Here is a 22,886-nt window from a genome sequence, read left to right as displayed (position 1 = left end):
GTTTTATTGCAGGACGAGTTGTACTTTTGAATGAGACAATTGATTTAACCACGGGCCGGCGTTCATAGGAGATCTGCAAAGACAAGCACGGGGGTCTTCTGCAGACCCCTGGCTATCATGACAACCCATCAGAGCCCCGCAATCACATGACAGGGGCGACTATGTACATGTCTTGTGACGCGCTTTCGCCGGGCACAAATTAAATGCCACTATCAGGGATTGACGGTGGCATTTAACATGTTAACAGCCGCGGGTGGATCGCGATTCCATCTGCGGCTGTTAGAGGCACATGACAGCTGATCAGATGCGCAGGAAAGATGCGAGCTCAGCGCTGGAGCAAACATTGAATACAGGGACACGACCTATGACGTACCTATAAATCATAAGTTGTGAAGGGGTTAATCAAAACGGCAGCACTCAGTAAATTAAAGCACCACTAGAGTGTTGTTGTTTTTTAACTTCAGCACTGGAGTGGTGCATTCCCTGAATGTAGTCTTAGGGAATGTGCGCATGGTCAGGAACTGCCTGCTGCCCTGACGCTGCGGAATAGCCGCGCGGCTTCCGTTCATTTTATGCAATTGAGCGCCGCGATTTTTTTTCCACATGCGGACTTTCCTCATACATGTTAATCTATGGGGAAAGTCCACATGCAGACCCGCAAGAGAAATTGACATGCTGCGGGTCTAAAACATGCGCCGCAAGTCAATTTCCGCCGGTGATCCGCAGGTGCCCAGATACGCATAGTGGACATGGGGTTACTAGAAATACCATCCACTATGCTGTAACATCTGGACGCTGCAGGTTTGACGCTGCATAAAAAACACAGCTTCAAACCCACAGCGGCTCCTGATCATGTGCACATACCCTTATACTTACCAGCCAAGGTCTTCAGCTCTTCCCAACGTAACTTCCGTCCCAGGCAGCCATCTTATAACCGCAACTTCTGACTGACTGAATTGTCAGAGATATCGGTCACAAGATCTTAGTGTAAGTCTATGAGAGCCATGCTTTGGCCTTGTTCTGGTTCTCACAGACTTACATTGAGTGATAACCTTGGGATTGCCCAACAGTAACTACGGGAGCTATCCAGCAGGTCACAAAGTGCTAGAGACCGACCGGAGCGGCACCGATAAAAGGTGAAGATGGTGGCTAGTAAGTATATTGTAGCATCGGCGTCCCTGCCTCCTGCCAGGCAGGGACGCCGTTCCCCTCACCTCTCCGCTCCGTGCCCGGCGTCTTCCTCCTGCTCTGCTGGCAGCGCGCGCTGCTTCCCGGCCTCTGTGCTTAGGGCGTGCGCGCGCTCCCCCTCTCTTAAAGGGACCGCGCGCGCCGTCCTAAGGAGTCCCCGGCCAATGGCGGGAGGACCTCACTATATATAAGGCACCTCCTCCAAAATGGAGGTGCCCGAGCAATGTTGTTGCAAAGCCTTTCAACTCTGCTTCAGCCCTCAGGTCCCGTTACCAGTTACCTGCCAGTCACCTGCCAGATTCCTGCTTGATACCTGCCTGATACCTGCCTGATATCTGCTTACCTGCTTGCTATCCAGTGGTCCGACAGTCTGCCTACCAGCACCTGCCAGTCTATCTATGGATCAGTCCGCCTGCGGACCAGGAAGTGCCTGCCAGATACCTGCCTGATACCTGCCTGCCTGTCCAGAGACTCTTACTCGCTCACCTGGGAGCGCTCACCTGCTACCTGCCTGCTAGCCTACCTGGAGGCTTAGCCGTCACTTGCTGTGACCACCTGCCTGTCCAGAGACTCTTACCTGCTCACCTGGGAGTGCTTACCTGCTACCTACCTGCTAGCCTATCTAGAGACTTTTCCCTGCTGTCACTTGCCGTGACTACCTGCCCATCTAGAGACTCTTTCCCTGCTGTCACTTGCCGTGACCTCCTGCCCATCTAGAGACTCTTTCCCTGCTGTCACTTGCCGTGACCATCCGCCTGTCAAGAGACTGTCCCCGTCACTTGCCGTGACTACCTGCCCGCCTTCCCTGGGAGCCACCCGCTTCCTTACAAGGACTGCCCCTTTGTATAGTTGCTCAGAGGTTCCACCTCCCAGACCCGTTACATATATGACCGGGGACAGGGAAGTTAGTTTAGTAGCGCCACTCCAGTGCTGCAATAAAAAAAAAATCTGGAGTGGTGCTTTAATTCAGTGTTCCCCAACTCCAGTCCTCAAGGCCCACCAACAGATCATGTTTTCAGGATTTCCTTATTATTGCCAAGGTGATGGAATTATTGCCTGTGCAGGTGATGGAATTATTGCCTGGGCAATACTAAGGAAATCTTAAAAACATGATCAGTTGGTGGGCTTTGAGAACTGGAGTTGGGGAACCCTGCTTTAATTGACACATCATTGGAATCGGGGTCTCTGCCCATACATCATGCTACTCTCAGATAGGGTAACAAAGACCTAGTGACAGATTCCCTTTAATAGATTAATTTTGGACCATTCTTTTAACAACCCAAGAATATTAGTGAACTGGTGGCCGTTCACCATGAGGACTGGGCTAAGATTCCCCAGGAACGCTGCCAGAAGCTGGTATCTGGCTGTGCAACACATTTACAACAGGTCAGAACAGCCAAATGTGCGGTACTAAGTACTAAAGCTGCTTATCATAAAGGAGATCAATTATTCTGTGACGGCAGTAGGCATTAAAAGTAGCATTTTGTGTTGAATTTGGAGAAACTGCTTGTTCTGTTCTTGAGCTTTTACATTGTTATTGTTTAGTTTATTGCAAACCGCAGAAAGTTTGTAAATTTTACTAATAAACCAAATTTGCGATGGAGTTTGAATCATTTTGTTTGCAATTGTAACTAAACATAATGATAACAATGTTATAACTCATTTCCAGCATTCTGTACATTTGACATTTTATGGAGGGACTCCAAAAATGTTTTGGTCTACATATTTGGCAGCAATGTTAAAAATGAAAACGCCCAGCAGAAAAATGACTCAAACCACCCACATGGCACTTGTTTCATAAAACTATCTCACATTTTCCAAATGGATTAGGGAGATACCATATGATGAGATGTCACACTGTAAAAATAATGTAGGGTTCCATGTTGTTGTCACCAGTATGGAAAAGGGGCAAAGACAAATCAAAATGTTATCATGCATTTTGGAAGATGTCTTGGTACCCTTCCAGTTTTGTGTAATGTGGCACAGTGGTGTCATGCAGAGGCCTGTTAATTGACGAGCCTGTGCCTCAAAGCTAAGCTCATACTGACGTAGTCTTGCTGTCACAGCTGAAGGTTTGTATCAGTATGTCATTTTAGACCATTCTCTGTGAGTTAAAGGCTATGTTCACACGTTACGTTTTCGCAGCATTTTTTTAAGCAGCCAAAATCTGCTCTTTTGACAGTAAAGACATTGTGTTCAATGCCCGTTTTTCAGCGTTTTTTTTTTTTTTTTTGCAGCATTTTCTTGTTGTTGTTTTTATTGGTGCAAATTACTTGTGTGATTTGTCTACAGTGCATGTTTTATAAAATTTGTTTTATTCACCAAAAAAGCTGCAAAAATGCTTAGTTGCGCTTTTTGCACTTCTCCATTACTTTTTATGGGTGAAAAAACGCTGCAAAAATGACGAGCAAAAGATTAAAAAAACACAGTTTTCCAATTAAGTAATAAAAAAGTTAAGCTTTACGAAAATAAAAAGATTTAATCGTTTGTGCATTAATTAAAAAAAGTACTGTGTCTACTGTAGCCTGCAAGGTATTGACCTGTCCTGCAAATTAGAATAGGTCACGTGCACCATGCCTGCTGGCCATACATGAGACCTGTTAAGAGGTCATCAACGCAACAACAGTAGTTGTGTTAATGCGATGGCGGGACCTGGTCCATCAGCCATGTTAGTAATCTGTGGCCACTGGATGGGAACTGCCTCCTACCTCCCAGCAGCTGCGGCTCTTCTTTTGATCAGCTGGCTTGGTTGCAATATCACCGTTGTAGCATGAGGCACAAGTGATGCAGAGACAGGCCAGCTAATCAAAAGAAGTGCGGGGAAGTAGGAGACGGTTCTTTTGCCTCTGATCCAGGTGACACAAATTATTGATGTGATCGATGGACCGAGCCCTGTGAGTCGATTGGCACCAACTCTTGTCAGCAGTACCTCTCACTTCCCAATGCTGAAGCCCATATCTAGCCCATAAAATGGCCACAGTTTTTATGGAAGAGTATATTAGAACTCTACATTCCTTTCTATTATTCATTCTACTGAAGTTTATCTTGACAAACTATAGGGAATTAAATGCTGAGTGATGAGTTTTCCATGTTGTCTATATTTATGCCAGGCCAAAGGGTCAGGGTGACTTAGTGGTTAGCACTGTTGCTTTACAGCACTGGGGTCCTGGGTTCATATCAAACTTAGGACAACATCTGCAAGGAGTTTGTATGTTCTCCCTGTGTTTGCCTGGGTTTCCTCTGGGGTCTCTGGTTTCCTCCCACACTCCAAAGACATACTGATAGGGAATTTAGATTATGAGCCCCAATGGGGACAATATCTGTAAAGTGCTGTGAAACATGATGGCGCTGTAAAAGTAAGCATAATAAGGGAAAATCTCTGCAGTATTTTGAGGTGGACCAAGTTGCTGTGCTCATAGTCATGTTTTGCATGATTAGTAATAGATAATAAAGCTAGTAAAGTCATTTAATACATGCCTCACCTTGCTTAAAACCTGCAGGGCAGCTTCTTGTATATCTGTCGCACCAGACACCTAAACTTGTGCAATGAAAAAAGCCCAGAAGTCTATAAAAGTTATTGTCTAATGAATAATGGATGAATTTATGGAGAATCCATGGGCTGAACATAAGCCAGAGTGAATTAGTGACATAACATTGCTGGATAACATGGTGATGATGACCTTTTCTTCTCTTTTACTAAACAACACTTTAAAGGCAATCTGTCAGCAGTTTTTTTCCACCTACTGTGAGAGCAGAATAATGTATTGATGGAGACCCTCATTCCAGCGATGTGTCACTTACTGGGCTGCTTGCTGTGGTTTTGATAATCTCCTGCTGATAAAACAGTGATTTTATCACTAGGACTAGTAAACCTGCTGCCAGATGGTCCTCCATATTCAGGAGCATTGTATAACCCCACCCACACCACTGATTGGCAGCTTTCTACTTATCCATAATGTACACAGAAAGCTGCCAATCAGAGGTGTAGGTGGGGATATATAGAACTCAGCATGTAGAGAAGTTATAGATTGGCAGCAGATAAAACAGTAATTTGCTCAAAACTACAGCAAGTAGCCTAGTAAGTGATACCACTTACTGATTGGCAGCTTTCTATATACACTGTATATGGGCAGAAAGCCGCCAGTCAGTGGTATGGTCGGGGTTATACAAGGCTCAGCATTCAGAGAACTGCTAGATCTGCAGCAGATAAAACAATGATTTCATCAAAATGACAGCCAACAGCTCAGTTTGTGATATATCACTGGCCTCTGGGTATTTACCCCTACATTATGCTGCTCTCAGATGGGGTTCAAAAACCTAGTGACAGATTCCCTTTAAGTTAACATAAATGTTTAAGGGAATCTGTCACCAGGTCTTTGCCACTTAATCTGTGGGCAGCATGATGTAGAGAAAGAGACTTTTATTCCTGTGATGTGTCACTTACTGGGCTGCTTGCTGTAGTTTTAGTAAAATCACTGTTTATTCAGCAGGAGATTATCACTACAGGTCTAGTAAACCTGCTATCATGTAGTTCTCCATATGCATGAGCTCTGTATGACCCCTCTCCCACCACTGATTGGCAGCTTTCTGTGTACATTGTGGATAGGTAGAAACCTTCCAATCAGTGGTGTGGGCGGGTTATATAGAACTCAGCAAATAGAGAACTTGTAAATTGGCAGCACATAAAACAGTGATTTGATCAAAACTACAGCAAGCAGCCCAGTAAGTGATACATCGCTTAAATTAGGGTCTCTGTCCCTATTAGAAGTTACAAATGAGTTCTGTGACCATACAGGTCAGGGAACAATTATAGTAGGGGTAAATTAATACACTAGACACCTAGTGTAGAACCTCTATTTGAATATGAAGATGAAGCTGGGGCTTCATGTCAATTGCTGATGGAATAATAAGAACCACTTCTTCAAAATTTGTGTCTGGATGAGTTGGGGAATGAAGGGTTATATTTGTGTGATGTCCAACTATGAGGCAACAGTCAGTGAGACGTGGACGACGTAAGATTTTATGAAGACTAGTGATGAGCGAGCATTAAAATGCTCGGGTGCTCGATGATCGGGTCGAGCACATTGGAATACTCGGGTGCTCGACCCGAACAACGAGCCCAATGTAAGTCTACGGGAAACTCCAGCATTTTTCAGGCGGCTCCCCCCGGCGGTCTGCAAAGGGCCTAAAAATTGCCCAAATCGATGGGAACAGTGCTCAAATGACATGGGAACAGCATGGGGAAGACCCCTGGATGCATTTCTGACTCCCAGGTCACTTCTATCAACAACGTTATCAGAGGTACTATGCCACTATTACGAACTCACAATAAAACATACAAAAACGAAACCAAAATGGATTTTCCTGGGAAATATGTTAAGGAACATCCTTTCCAGGGTAATGACTTGTATATAAAGCAAAATAAATAACCAAAACCAAAAATGCTCCTCCACGCCTTGGGCTATGTTCACAAGTAGCGTTTTTTATGCGTTTTTTCACTTTTGCATTGCTTTCAACCGTGACAAATGCATTCACCAGGAAATGTCATTTTAACATTTTACAACCTTATCTGGCCATGTGGTGTGTGAGATATCATCAGACACATTGTAACGGGTCTGGGAGGCGGAACCTCTGAGCTACTATACAAGGGGGCGGTCCTTGTAAGGGAGCGGGTGGCGACCAGGGTAGACGGGCAGGCAGTCACAGCAGGTGACTGGGACAGTCTCTGAAGGAACGGACAGGAGGTCACGGCAAGTGACCGGGGTAGTCTCTGGATGAACGGGCAGGAGGTCACGGCAAGTGACCGGGGCAGTCTCTGGATGAACGGGCAGGAGGTCACGGCAAGTGACCGGGGCAGTCTCTGGATGAACGGGCAGGAGGTCACGGCAAGTGACCGGGGCAGTCTCTGGATGAACGGGCAGGAGGTCACGGCAAGTGACCGGGGCAGTCTCTGGGTAAAGGATTGGTACGACCTGTGGCGGCAGATGATAGACGTGAGCTCCCAGGTGAGCAGGCGAGAGTCTCTGGAATAGCAGGTGGTCACAGCACGTGACGGCGGAGCCTCCAGGTAGGCAAGCAGGCAGGTAGCGGAGGAGTGCTCCCAGGTGAGCGGGCAGGAGTCTCTGGAATAGCAGGTGGTCACAGCACGTGACGGCGGAGCCTCCAGGAAGGCTAGCAGGCAGGTAGCAGATGTGCGCTCCCAGGTGAGCGGGCAGGAGTCTCTGGAATAGCAGGTGGTCACAGCACGTGACGGCAGAGCCTCCAGGAAGGCTAGCAGGCAGGTAGCAGATGTGCGCTCCCAGGTGAGCGGCCAAGCTGGTCCATAGACAGACTGACAGGAGTAGGAAGGCAGACCGTCGGACCTCTGGCTAGCAAGCAGGTAGCAGGAAAATCAGGCAGGAAACAGACAGCAAACTGGCAGGACACTGGCAGGAATCAGGCAGGTAACTGGCAACGGGACCTGAGGGCTGAAGCAGAGTAGTGAACAGTGCAACAACATTGCTCGGGCACCTCCATTTTGGAGGAGGTGCCTTATATATGGTGAAGTCCTCCGGCCATTGGCCGGGGACTCCTTAGGACGGCGCGCGCGGCCCCTTTAAGAGGGAGGGAGCGCGCGCGCCCTAAGCACAGTGGCCGGGAAGGAGCGCGCGCTGCCAGCAGAGAGGGAGGAGGACGCCGGGCTCGGAGCAGAGAGGTGAGGGGAACAGCGTCCCTGCCTAGCAGAGGGCAGGGACGCCGACGCTACAGTACCCCCCCCTTTAGGCCCCCCCTTTTTTAGGCCAGACAGAAATTTAGCAAGGATGAGAGGGGCATGGATGTTCTCCCGGGGCTCCCACGTTCTCTCTTCAGGACCAAACCCCTTCCAATCTACTAGAAAAAAGGTCTTCCCTCTTACCCTTTTGGTGGCCAGAATGTTCTCTACCTCAAATTCGTTTTCAGCGGAAACCGGAGCAGGAGGCGTGCCTGTAGACTTGGAAAAAGAGTTAAGTACCACAGGTTTGGGGAGAGATACATGGAAGGAGTTAGGGATCCGCAAGTTGGCCGGGAGTTTCAATTTATAGGCCACCGGGTTGATCTGACTGATGACCTCCAGAGGACCGATGAACCGAGGCCCTAACTTATAGGAAGGAATCTTGAGCCGGACATACTTGGACGAGAGCCAGACCTTATCCCCTGGACGGAATTGAGGAGGATCCAGACGTTTTTTATCAGCATGTCTTTTCATACGCTCGGATGACAGAAGGAGTGCGGACCGGGTACTCTCCCATGTGGAGGAAAATTTGTTAACAAGAGATTCCGCAGCCGGATTGTCCACCGAGGTGGAGACGGGAAACGGGATCCGAGGATGCTGACCGAAGACTACAAAAAACGGGGATTTGGAGGAAGATTCGCTCTCGTGATTGTTGTACGAGAATTCGGCCCATGGCAGGAGATCCACCCAGTCAGAATGGTGGGCATTAACGAAGTGCCGGAGGTAACTGGTCAGGATCTGATTGATCCGCTCCACTTGACCATTAGACTGTGGGTGGTAAGCGGAGGAGAAGTCCAGGGTGACGTCTAGCAATTTACAAGTGGCTCTCCAGAAACGAGAAGTGAACTGTACCCCACGATCCGACACGATGTGACGGGGCAGGCCATGAAGACGGAAGATGTGGCGGATAAAGTCTTTAGCCAGCTCGGGTGCAGACGGGAGGCCTGGCAGGGGAATGAAGTGAGCCATCTTGGAAAAGCGGTCAGCAACCACCCAAATGACCGTACAACCGGCAGAGACGGGAAGATCAGTTATGAAGTCCATCGCTATATGCTGCCAGGGGGCAGCAGGTACTGGCAGAGGAAGAAGGCGACCGGCTGGCAGGTGTCTAGGAACTTTGTTGCGGGCACAGGACACACAGGCAGAAACAAAGCCTATTACATCCTTGCGCAGGTTAGGCCACCAGTAGTGCCGGGAAATAAGCTGGAGGGTCTTTTTCTGACCGGCGTGGCCAGCTAGTTTAGACAAATGACCCCAGTGTAGGATCTTCTCCCGATCAGGTACCGATACGAACGTCTTACCGGGAGGGAGACGATTTAGACTCACGGGAGCCACCTGCATTACTCTGGCGGGATCGATGATATGTTTAGGTTCTTCCTCGAGATCAGATACCAGAAAGGATCGGGACAAGGCGTCTGCTTTGATGTTCTTGTCAGCCGGGCGAAAATGTAGAACAAAATCAAAGCGATCAAAAAACAAGGACCAGCGGGCTTGGCGCGGATTAAGTCTCTGGGCATGCTGGAGATAAGCCAAGTTCTTGTGGTCAGTGTAAATTATTACCGGATGAAGAGCCCCCTCGAGTAGGTAACGCCACTCCTCCAATGCCAGCTTGATGGCCAATAACTCTCGGTCTCCTATGGAATAATTGCGCTCAGAAGAGGAGAAGAGTTTGGAGAAGAAGCCGCAAGTTACCATCCTCCCGGAAGAAGATTTTTGAGTAAGTACAGCTCCGGCTCCAGAGGAGGAGGCGTCAACCTCCAGAAAGAACTGCTTGTTGCCGTCCGGACGATGCAGCACCGGGGCGGAAGAGAAGGCCTGTTTTAAGGAAAGAAAGGCCTCCTCTGCTTCGGGCGGCCACTCTTTGGGATTAGTACCCTTACGGGTGAGCGCGGAAATTGGGGCAGTCCGGGAAGAGAAGTGCGGTATGAAGAGGCGGTAGTAGTTGGCGAAGCCCAGGAACCGCTGAATGGCCTTCAACCCCTTCGGTCGGGGCCATTTCTCAATGGCAGACAGTTTCTCTGGATCCATTCGTAGACCGGTCTGAGAAATAATGTAGCCCAAAAACGGAAGCGAGGTCTGCTCAAAGAGGCACTTCTCATATTTAGCGAAGAGGTGGTTCTGCCTGAGCCTGAGCAGGACCTGACGAACGTCCCTCCGGTGAGTCTGGAGATCCGGAGAGAAGACCAAGATGTCGTCCAGGTACACCACAACGCAGGAGTAGAGAAGGTCCCGGAAGATGTCATTGACCAACTCTTGAAAGATGGCAGGAGTGTTACAGAGACCAAAGGGCATTACCAGATATTCATAGTGGCCGTCCCGGGTGTTGAATGCAGTCTTCCATTCATCCCCTTGACGGATACGGACCAGGTTGTACGCCCCACGGAGGTCCAGTTTGGTGAAGACTCTAGCCCCCCTCAGGCGATCAAATAATTCTGGAATGAGTGGAAGGGGGTACTTATTCTTCACCGTGATCTGGTTAAGGCCTCTATAGTCTATACAGGGACGGAGAGAGCCGTCCTTCTTTTTTACGAAGAAGAAGCCTGCTCCCGCCGGGGAGGTAGATTTCCGGATGAATCCCCTGGCCAAATTCTCCTCAATATATTCGGACATCGACCGGGTCTCAGCAGCGGACAATGGGTAAATACGCCCACGGGGAGGAGTAGTACCGGGTAACAGGTCGATAGGACAGTCGTATGGTCTATGAGGGGGTAATGTCTCTGCCTCCTTTTTATTAAAGACATCAGCAAATGACCAATAGGGAATCGTAAGTCCAGGTAGATTAGTTGGGGTAGGAGAAGGACGGACGGGATGAACAGGAACCAAACAAGTCTTATGACAGTCCTGTCCCCAGCGAAGGACTTCTCCGGTCTGCCAGTCAAGCACGGGTGCATGTCTCTGGAGCCAAGGTAGACCTAGTAAGAGGGCGTGAGAGAGTCCAGGCAGAACATGAAAAGAGATGCTCTCAGAATGCAGCATTCCCACCTGCAGGGTTACGGATTCGGTGATGAGTTGGATGGGACGTGGTAAGAGGCCCCCATCCACAGCAGCGACAGATAATGGTACAGCCAGAGGTTTGGTGGGAATGCGGTATTTTTCTACCAGGGACTGTGAGATAAGATTCCCGGCCGCTCCAGAGTCAAGTTGGGCTAGTTCGAAATAACGATTCTCCCCGCAGATAATAGAGACTGACAGTAGCAGAGATGGAGAGGATTTATTCTTGTCTAGGTTGACCTCTCTGAGCGAACCTAGACACAGGCGTTTCCCGACCTCTCCGGGCAGGTACGGATCTGGTGCTCCTTACTGCCACAGTAGAAGCAGCTCCCTTCGGCATGGCGTAAGTCCTGACGGGTTTTGACCATCTTGGTCTGGTCGACCTGCATAGGCTCAGGAGAGTGTACCTGGGGAGAGACGGATTTCTGAAAAGTAGGAGCTAGACGTGGAAACCTCCTCTCACGGGTGACCTCTTTGGCTCGCTCCTGGAACCGTAGGTCAATCCGGGTGGCAAGAGTTATTAGGTCATCGAGAGTGGAAGGAATGTCCCGACCGGCAAGTTCATCTTTAATGCGGCCGGACAGACCCTCCCAGAAGACGGATACCAGAGCGTCGTTATCCCAGGCCAGCTCCGAGGCAAGGGTACGGAACCGTATGGCATATTGGCCCACGGAGAGACTTCCCTGACGGAGGCGTAGCAGAGATGATGCGGATGAGGTCTTCCGTCCGGGTTCGTCGAAGACTTTCCGGAAAGCCATGAGAAAGGCAGGCAAGTCGGACACCAGGGGGTCTCCTCTCTCCCATAGAGGATTTAGCCAGGCCAGGGCCTCCCCGGTGAGATGGGACATGATGAAGGCAATTTTGGCCCGGTCGGAGTTAAACTGGTGGGACAGGAGTTCAAAGTGCAGGGTGCACTGATTTATGAAGCCCCGAGCCTGGGCGGAGTCGCCTCCGAAGCGAGGAGGTGCAGAAAGCCGGGGTCCGGGGTAGGATACCATGGTATTGGTGGGCAGCGGAGCTGCCGGGTTGCGAGTCATGGCACTGGCGGTGGTTGCTGGTGGAGCAGTCAGAGTGTCCAGGCGAGAATTGACATTCCGCAGGTGACCCAGGATGGACTCCTGTTGGGACCTCTGACGGAACAGTTCATGACAGAGGTCCGAGAGCGAGGGAGCTTGGGTGCCACCGGGTTCCATGGCCCGAGCAAACTGTAACGGGTCTGGGAGGCGGAACCTCTGAGCTACTATACAAGGGGGCGGTCCTTGTAAGGGAGCGAGTGGCGACCAGGGTAGACGGGCAGGCAGTCACAGCAGGTGACTGGGACAGTCTCTGAAGGAACGGACAGGAGGTCACGGCAAGTGACCGGGGTAGTCTCTGGATGAACGGGCAGGAGGTCACGGCAAGTGACCGGGGCAGTCTCTGGATGAACGGGCAGGAGGTCACGGCAAGTGACCGGGGCAGTCTCTGGATGAACGGGCAGGAGGTCACGGCAAGTGACCGGGGCAGTCTCTGGATGAACGGGCAGGAGGTCACGGCAAGTGACCGGGGCAGTCTCTGGGTAAAGGATTGGTACGACCTGTGGCGGCAGATGATAGACGTGAGCTCCCAGGTGAGCAGGCGAGAGTCTCTGGAATAGCAGGTGGTCACAGCACGTGACGGCGGAGCCTCCAGGTAGGCAAGCAGGCAGGTAGCGGAGGAGCGCTCCCAGGTGAGCGGGCAGGAGTCTCTGGAATAGCAGGTGGTCACAGCACGTGACAGCGGAGCCTCCAGGAAGGCTAGCAGGCAGGTAGCAGATGTGCGCTCCCAGGTGAGCGGGCAGGAGTCTCTGGAATAGCAGGTGGTCACAGCACGTGACGGCAGAGCCTCCAGGAAGGCTAGCAGGCAGGTAGCAGATGTGCGCTCCCAGGTGAGCGGCCAAGCTGGTCCATAGACAGACTGACAGGAGTAGGAAGGCAGACCGTCGGACCTCTGGCTAGCAAGCAGGTAGCAGGAAAATCAGGCAGGAAACAGACAGCAAACTGGCAGGACACTGGCAGGAATCAGGCAGGTAACTGGCAACGGGACCTGAGGGCTGAAGCAGAGTAGTGAACAGTGCAACAACATTGCTCGGGCACCTCCATTTTGGAGGAGGTGCCTTATATATGGTGAAGTCCTCCGGCCATTGGCCGGGGACTCCTTAGGACGGCGCGCGCGGCCCCTTTAAGAGCAGGGGAGGAGGACGCCGGGCTCGGAGCAGAGAGGTGAGGGGAACAGCGTCCCTGCCTAGCAGAGGGCAGGGACGCCGACGCTACACACATCGTGTTTCATTTATGATGGATGGACTCTGAAAGTCACAAAGCCTATTTTTATAGGGCCATCAGGCAGCCTTTACTATTCTTAAAGGGCCTGCAGTCGGCCCTCACTATTCTTAGAAAGCCATCAGCCGGCTAATGTTCCCATTACTAAAGAGTGGGTCTCCTATACTGTTATTGCGTATGCAATGAGTGGCAGGGCTGCCCAACATTTGGACGTACCCCAATACCACTTTGAAAATTTGGATGCACCCCAGTACCCCTTTGAAGAGACTTAGAGGAGGGCCTCCTGAAAACAATGTTCCCATTATTAGGAAGTAGGTCTCCCATTGTGTTTGCCTATGCAGTGAATGCAAGGGTTACCAAAAATTTGGAGGCACTCCAATGCCCTTTGGAAGAGATGTGGAGGTCAGAGGGCCTCCTGAAAACAATGTTCCCATTATTAGGAAGTGGGTCTCCCATTGTATTTGCCTATGCAGTGAATGCAAGGGTTGCCAAAAATGTGGAGGCACTCCAGTGCCCCTTGGAAGAGATGTGGAGGTCAGAGGGCCTCGTGAAAACAATGTTCCCATTATTAGGAAGTGGGTCTCTCATTATGTTTGCCTATGCAGTGAATGCAAAGGTTGCCAAAAATTTGGAGGCACTCCAATCATGGGTGTACCCAGGATCAAAACTAGGGGGGGGGAGGGGGCAAGCCATGGTCACAGATACCGAAGAGAAATATATATATATAGTACAATGCAAAGATTTCACTTCTTACATTACATGAGTGATATCTATTGTAAATTCCACAATAGCTCAGAAACCGGCGAATCGCTCCACACAGTATACTGGCCCCCATAAAATGCTCCATACAGGATACTGGTCCCCATATAATGCTCCATACAGGATACTGGCCCCCATATAACGCTCCATGCAGGATACTGGCCCCCATATAACGCTCCATGCAGGATACTGGCCCCCATATAACGCTCCATACAGGATACTGGCCCCCATATAACGCTCCATACAGGATACTAGCCCCCATATAATGCTCCATACAGAATACTGGCCCCCATATAACGCTCCATACAGAATACTGGCCCCCATATAACGCTCCATACAGGATACTGGCCCCCATATAACGCTCCATACGGAATACTGGCCCCCATGTAACACTCCATACAAGATACTGGCCCCCATATAACGCTCCATACGGAATACTGGCCCCCATATAACGCTCCATACAGGATACTGGCCCCCATATAACGCTCCATACAGAATACTGGCCCCCATATAACGCTCCATGCAGTATACTGGCCCCCATATAACGCTCCATGCAGGGTACTGGCCCCCATATAACACTCCATGCAGGCTGTTCCCCACACATAATGCCTCATGCAGGCTGTCCCCCCCCCACATAATGCCCCACGCAGGCTGTTCCCCCCACATAATGCCCCATGCAGGCTGTCCCCCCCCTATATAATGCCCCATGTAGGATGTCACCCCCCCTTATAATGCCCCATGCAGGATGACAACCCCCCTCTTCCTTATAATGCCCCATGCAGGATGTCACCCCCCCTCCCTTATAATGCCCCATGCAGGATGTCACACACACCCCCTCCCTTATAATGCCCCATGCAGGATGTCACACACATCCCCTCCCTTATAATGCCCCATGCAGGATGTCACACACCCGCCCTCCCTTATAATGCCCCATGCAGGACGTCACCCCCCCCCTTATAATGCCCCATGCAGGATGTCACACACCCGCCCTCCCTTATAATACCCCATGCAGGATGTCACACACACCCCCTCCCTTATAATGCCCCATGCAGGATGTCACACACCCGCCCTCCCTTATAATGCCCCATGCAGGATGTCAGACACCCCCCTCCCTTATAATGCCCCATGCAGGATGCCACACACCCGCCCTCCCTTATAATGCCCCATGCAGGATGTCAGACACCCCCCTCCCTTATAATGCCCCATGCAGGATGTCACCCCCCCTTATAATGCCCCATGCAGGATGTCACACCCCTCCCTTATAATGCCCCATGCAGGATGTCACCCCCCCTTATAATGCCCCATGCAGGATGTCACACACCCCCACCTCACCCCCCTCCCTTATACTGCCACAGGCCTCCATACAATAAAAAATAAATAAATCAAATACTCACGTCTCACCTGCTGCCGCTGCTCCGGACTCCTCAGCATCGCCGGCCTCATCCCGCTCTGCGCTGTGACTGCTCAAGAGAGAGCGCGGTGTAAAGACGTCACCGCGCCCTCTGACCTGAGACGTCACAGTGCAGCAGCCGCGGAAGAAACAGGACATGCTGCGGAGGCATGGGGAGGGGTAAGTATTCTGCCGGGTGCTGGGGCCCTGAGCAAGCGGGGGGGAGCGGGCGCTGACGGTGAGGGGCCCCCCCCCGCCTGCTCAGGGCCCTGGCATTTGCCCGGGTGCTGACGCTGGCGCTGGTGTGCGGCCCTGCTTCTAGGGGGGGGGGCATCTGCGCCCCCCCCTGCCCCACGGTGGGTACGCCCATGACTCCAATGCCCCTTGGAAGAGACGTGGAGGTCAGAGGGCCTCCTGAAAACAATGTTCCCATTATTAGGAAGTGGGTTTCCCATTGTGTTTGCCTATGCAGTGAGTGCAAGGGTTGCCAAAAATTTGGAGGCACTTCAATGCCCCTTGGAAGAGAAGTAGAGGATGGCCTCCTGAAATTTTTTTTTCCCATTATTAGGAAGTGGGTCTCCCATTGTGTTTGCCTATGCAGTGAATGCAAGGGCTGCTAAAAATTGGGAGGCAATCCAATGCCCCTTGGAAGAGACGTGGAGGAGGGCCTCATAAGAAAATGTTCCCATTAGAAAGGAGCAGGCCTCCTATACTTGTAATGCCCATGCACTAAGTGTATGGGCTGACAAACATTTACCCCTGGGGGGTATACATGAACATGGTGTATAAAAATTTTTTTTTAAGGGCATCATAAACACCCTTTAAAAAAATTATGTGGGTGTTGCATCACAGACCACGTTCACCCTGGTGATATGGTGGTGGAGGATGAGGATGAGGAGAAGGAGGAGGACAAGAGCAAATAGCCAAAATCAGGAAGCATATACCCCATGTGTGGGTGTGAGGAGGTGCATGGGAATACACCTCCCAAAAAAAGACACTGGATTTGAGTTTATGTTACGCTGCTATCATTCGGTGGTGTTGAGAAGTCTGGCTCAATCCAGCTCTTGTTTATTTTTATAAGAGTCAGCCTGTCAGCATTTTCAGTTGACAGGCGGATGCGCTTATCAGTTATAATTCCACAAGCAGCACTAAAAACCCGCTCTGATAAAACGCTGGCGGCAGGGCAGGCAAGGACCTCCAAGGCATAGAGAGCCAGTTCATTCCACGTATCCAGCTTGGATACCCAATAATTATAAGGCACAGCAGAATCACGGAGGACATTGGTACGGTCAGCAAGGTACTCCCTCAGCATCTTCCCAAACTTTGCACTTCTTGTGAGAGTACCCTGCGCCTCAGGGCCTGTGCGATGGGAGGGGCTGAGAAAATTCTCCCACGACTTTGACAGTGTTCCCCTGCCTCTGCTGGATTGAAGTTGTGTCTCTCTCGCCTGTACTCCTTGGTTGTCCAATGAACTGTGTCCTCTGCCGCCAGCGTTTTCAGATGGGAATTTTTTTAATAGTTCCTCAACAAGGGCTTTCTGGTACAACCCCATTTTTGTAGACCTGTCCACCTCAGGAATAAGAGATATAAAGTTCTCCTTGTAGCATGGGTCTAGAAGTGTCAGCAACCAGTAATGACTGTCACCCAAAATTTTGAGAACGTGAGGGTCATGGGAAAGGCAGCGTAACATAAACTCAGCCATGCGTGCCAGACTGCTAACAGGCAAGACTTCCGTGTCCTCACCAAGAGGATGACTGACCATGCTCTCCTCCTCCTCTCTGTCCTCTGGCCATCCACGCTGAACAGACAGTATGACAGCTGTGCAGGTAGTACCGTCTATAGCACATGAAACTAGCTCCTGTTCTTCCTCCTCCTCCTCCTCCTCTTCCTCATTGTCACCCAATCCACGTTGGGATGAGATGAGGCTGGGCTGTGTGTAATCACCCTGTATGGTTCCTTGCTCCATCTCATCGTGCTCCACCTGCAATGCATCCTCTTTGATTGTGAGCAGAGAGCATTTCAGAAGACAGAGAAGCGGGATGGTGACACTAATTATGGCGTCATCGCCGCTCACCATCTTGGTGGAGTCTTCAAAGTTTTGGAGGATGGTACATATGTCTGACATCCATGTCCACTCTTGAGGTCTTATGTGTAGAGTCTGAACTGAATACCGACGGCCTTGTTGATGCTGGTACTCAACAACTGCCCTCTTCTGCTCACAAATCCTTCCCAACATCTGCAGTGTAGAGTTCCAACGCATGGGGACATCACATACCAGTCTGTGAGCTGCAAACGCTGCTGAAACACGGCAAGGGCGGCGGAGGCTGTAGGTGACTTTCTAAAATGGGCACACAGGTGGCGTACTTTAACAAGCAGATCCGGCAGCTCCGGGTAGGATTTGAGAAACCGCTGAACCACGAGGTTAAGCACATGGGACAGGCATGGTACGTGTGTGAGCTCGCCTCGCCTCAGAGCTGCCACCAGGTTCCGGCCATTGTCACACACGACCATGCCTGGCTATAGGTTCAGCGATGTGAGCCACAGATCTGCCTGCTCTTTCAGAGCTGTCCACAACTCTTCAGCATTGTGTGGTTTGTCACCTAAGCATATTAGCTTCAGCACAGCCTGTTGCCGCTTGGCCGAGGCAGTGCTGCAGTGCTTCCAGCTTGTGACTGATGTAGGCATTTCGGAGAAGGAGGCTGAAGAGGAGGAGGAGGCTGAGGACGATGAGGTGCAGGAGCTGTAGACTGTAGGGGCAGCCCTGATTGATCTAGGGCCCGCAATCCTTGGCGTTGGGAGGACGTGTTCCGTCCCAAGGTCCAACTGGGTCCCGGCTTCCACTATGTTAACCCAGTGTTCCATCAGCAAGATGTACCGTCCCTGCCCACAAGCACTTGTCCACTTGTCCATGGTTAGGTGGACTTTCCTGGTAACAACGTTGTTGAAGGCACGGCTAATGTTTTGGGACACGTGCTTGTGTAATGCGGGGACGGCACACCGGGAGAAATAGTGGCGGCTGGGTACCGAGTACCGAGGGACGGCCGCCGCCATCAGGTTGTGGAATGCTTCCATCTCCGCGAGCCTAAAAGGCAACATTTCGAGCGCAAGCAGTTGTGAAATGTGAGAATTTAGTAGTGTGGCCTGTGGGGCGTTCGCTGCGTATTTGCGCTTTCATTCCAAGGACTGGGGTATAGACAACTGAACGCTGCGTTGGGACAAGGACGTGGACGTGCTTCCTGATGCTGCTACTTGAGAGTGTGCAACCCCAGGTGCAGGGCAGGAGGCATCTTCGCATGCATCATGGACAGGGGATTGGCTTGCATGCACAACAGCGGAAGAAGCAATGGTGCCACCCGCAGACACTGTTCCTGGACCATGGGGTTCGGCCCACAAAGTCGGGTGCTTTGCTGCCATGTGCCTAATCAGGCTGGTCGTTTTGCCACCCATGCCGATGCTGGCCTGGCAGGTGGTGCAAATGGCCTTTTTGGGGTTATCAGCAGAGTCTTTAAAAAACAACCAGACTCGGGAAGACCTAACAGTTGTACTGGCAACTTCCTTCGTGTTGGTGTTACGGGGAACGATTGCCTGCCTTCTGTCTGTGACCACCACACTGCTTCTTCCTGCCTGTTGGGGTGCTGTGCCTCCCTCCCCCTGTGTGCTGCTGTCCTCGCTCTGCATGGAAGACAGGGTGGTGGTGGTGGCTAAGTGACCGGAAGCATTATCTGCTATCCAACCAACAACCTTTTGACACTGCTCTGGGTTCAATAGTGGTGTGCTGCTGTCCCCTAGGAATTGGGACACGAAGGTCGGATGAGAAGATGTGGGTGTTTGTTGTGGAACAATTTCCGCTTGCCCACGGCCTTGGCCTCGGCCTCTGCATGCACCATCACCATCACATCCAGTTCCCTGTCCCTTGCCAAGCGCCTTGCCCATTTTAAATGGAGGACAATATCTTCCACGCTCACTACAAATGGCTGAATTTGGAGCGAAGTTATATGTAATCCGTGTGACGGAGAAACCACAGTTTTAAATACCTGGCCTGTAGGTAACTATTTTGAACAGCAAACCGGTGTCAAAAACTCACCCAGAGGTGTGATATCTCACTTCCAGGTAAGGATGGAGTATGGCTCAGGACCCTAACACCCACATGCACTACACCACATTTCCAGGGGACAGGGCAACAATGCTCCCGGGAGTGAGCACAACCGCCCCTGTCCCTGGCTGGAGTGGGGAGAGGGAACACCTAGAAAGGGGGAACCCGGTAGTGTGTGGGTGGGGAGAGTAGATCCAGGGTGCACTGTAAAAGGGAGTATATAAGGTGGGTACCATCTTATAGTCAGGGTGAGAAGAAAGAAAGGAGTAGAAAGAAAGAGAGCAGAGAGAGCAGGAGGCGGGGAGCAGAGGCTCAGCATGGGCTCTGCTCCACAGGCAGGCCAAGTCTTAAGGCCTGGGCCTGGAGGAGAACGAAGGAAGGGAGAAGAACGGAGGAAGCTCTAGGAGAAGACTGAAGGGACCCCAGGGGTGCGGACCGGCCAGCCGCCACCGCACGCCCGCCGCTACCCGTCAGGCCAAGAAAGGGAACCGGATCCCTCAGCTAGTAACCGGAGGCCGTGGCATTGCACGTGCACGGCCCCTCACTACACCCATTAGGAAGGCACCACATAGGACCCAGGGAAACGGAACATACGTTTGCCTGCCAAGGCCCGAGGTAGCTGGACCGAAACGTGGTCAATTGTGGGGTACGACAGGCCAGAGAAAGGACACACGAAGGGGGTCCTGAAAAGCATTCCAAAGGTGCCTGGGAGTTGGCCGAGCCCCTCACCTGGTGAGCACAGCACGACGTGGGCAGCCATTACCTGCAGAAGTGACTTGGAGTGTAAAACTGTGAGTAAAGACCCTGGACTGCATCACTGGACTCTGAGTCATTACTGTTGCTCCCGCGCACCATCACCCCCATCATCTGCACTCACTGCCCTGAGGCTATACTCCTCCTGTGGGGAGTTATACTACCCTCTGCTGCGTACACAACATTAGCCTCAGCGGTCTACCCCGCAGCGGCGGTTCTCTGTGACCGCAATCCACGGGTGGCGTAGTCGGACATTTAAACATTACAAAACCGAAGAAACAGATCCGCCACTGGTTTGACCACCCTGAGACACGGAACCGGGTCGCCGCCACGGAGACTACAACCCCCAGCATTACTCAGAGACCCGGTATTCCCCTACACACATGGCCCTGGGGGTGCGTCAGTATCACTGATTTATATGAAAATCCCTCAAAAAATGGGGCTCACTGAAAGGGATAATAAAACTTAACCTTTATTAAAAATATTTAAATAACCCAAAAACATACTACAATCGTGCACCAGTGTAATTTAATTTCTGGTGTTGCATCAGGTAATGACAAAACTAAACACAAACATAAACCGCAAGTCTCCCATAAGTGATCTATTATAATCACATACACTAAAAGTCTCAGCCTCGACGCGTTTCATCGTTTTTCATATAACAACTCATCAGGAGACGTCTTGACCACTGCAACATCCTCCTCTGTGGCCTACCTGTTAACACTCTTGCACCTCTCCAGTCCATCCTTAACTCTGCTGCCCGACAAATTCATCTCTCCCCACGCTACTCCTCCACTTCTCCCCTTTGCAAATCCCTTCATTGGCTCTCAATTCACCAGCGTATCCAGTTCAAACTGCAAACACTGACCTACAAAGCCGTCCATAAATTACCTTTCTCCTCCATACATCTCTGAACTAATCTCCCGATATCTTCCCTCACATAATCTCTGGTCCTCCCAAGACCACCTCCTTTCCTCTACAGTTAGGCTGTGTGCCCACGATGCGTTTTTAATGCGTTTCTGCAGCGTTTTTGCAGCTGCAGAAACGCATTAAAAACGCATGGTAGAAGGGCAGCAATGTTCCCCAATGATAATCCGCATGTGCTGTGCACATGCTGCGGAAATTTCCGCTGCGGATTATCATTGCGGAAAAAAACGCAGCACTACCAATTATTTTGCGGAAGCGCTGCGTTTTCGCCGCCATTGACTTGCATTAGAACGCGCCAATTCCGCAAGACTGCATCTGTACTTGCGTAATTGGCGCGTTCTAATGTGCGGATTGTACCCAGGTGTAGAGAAGAGGAGAGTCTTCTCCACACCCAGGTACCATAAAAAAAAGAATAAAATAAAAAATAAAGATTATATTCACCTTCCGACGGCCCCCGGACTCCTTCTCTTCGCTTGCTGACAGATTGCGCAGGACTGAAGGACCTGCGCTGACGTCACAGTCATGTGACGGCAGGTCTTTTCAGTACCGCGATCTGACGGCAGCCACCACAGGAGCGCTGCAAGTCTCGGGGGCCATCGGAAGGTAAGTATAGATTTATTTTTTTATTTTTAACCACTCTCTCGGGTCACACTATATAAATCCATGCCGGTTGCATAGATTTATATAGTGTGACCTAGTTGTCACAAGCACTTTCCAAGTGATGCTAAAATCGCCTGGAAAGCGCTTGTAAATCCGCATGCGGAAATGTCAGTGAATAACGCTTCATTTCCGCATATCCCTGGCAGGAAAACGCATGTACAATCCGCATGCGTTTTTTTCTGCCAGGGAGATGCAGAAACGCTCAGGAAAAAATCCTGAGCATTTCTGCACCGTGGGCACATAGCCTTATTCGTTCCTCATGCAATCACCTCCAAGATTTCTCCCGAATGTCCCCCATCCTATGGAATTCTGTGCCTCAACTAGTCTGATTATCCACCACATTCGGATCCTTCAGACAGAACCTGAAAACCCATCTCTTCAATAAAGCTTATAACCAGCAATGACCCCACTGCCTCCTCACCACCTCCGGAGCTGCCACCTCACCACCACCGGAGTTGCCGCTCCTCCAACTTACTGTCTCCTTCCCCATCATCCTGTAGAATGTAAGCTCACAAGGGCAGGTTCCTCTTCCTTCTGTACCAGTCTATCATTGTTAGTTCATTTACTGTAAGTGATATCTTTATTTGGTATGTAACCCCTTCTCATGTACAGCACCATGGAATCAATGGCGCTATATAAATAATAATAATAATCAGGAGATGATGTACAGAAGAAATATTTGGTCTTTGGAGGTTTGTTTTGGAGATTCTATCAAGTTTGTTGTGTAGAAATGTGTTTTGAAGGGAAAAAAGTTTTTATGAAAAAGGATATGAATTGGCAGGGATTAAAGGAGGTAAAAGATCCTGAGGACGATGCAAACAAAGTACAGGTTCTAAGTGGAGAAGAGGCATTCATGGCAGAAAAGTTCTCCGTTTCTTGCAAATATCTATATGGAGCATAGTGACCCCATAGACAGAGTCCACACACCCAGCCAGAACCCCCTCCTTCATGCATAAGAGATGAGTATCTCGCCCTTGGTTACCGCCCCGCGCCACATTACACTAACAAAGGACAGTGCATATTTAACTTAAACATGTCTGATCCTTCTTTCCCAAGGCTTCTGCTGCTTAGAGACAGTTG

The sequence above is a fragment of the Phyllobates terribilis genome, unplaced genomic scaffold, assembly GCF_046119375.1.
Source record: "Phyllobates terribilis strain yellow unplaced genomic scaffold, ASM4611937v1 Scaffold_1__5_contigs__length_1240528914, whole genome shotgun sequence".
Lineage (NCBI taxonomy): Eukaryota > Metazoa > Chordata > Amphibia > Anura > Dendrobatidae > Phyllobates > Phyllobates terribilis.
The sequence above is the reverse complement of the archived record's forward strand: the minus strand, read 5'-3'. Positions refer to the sequence as shown.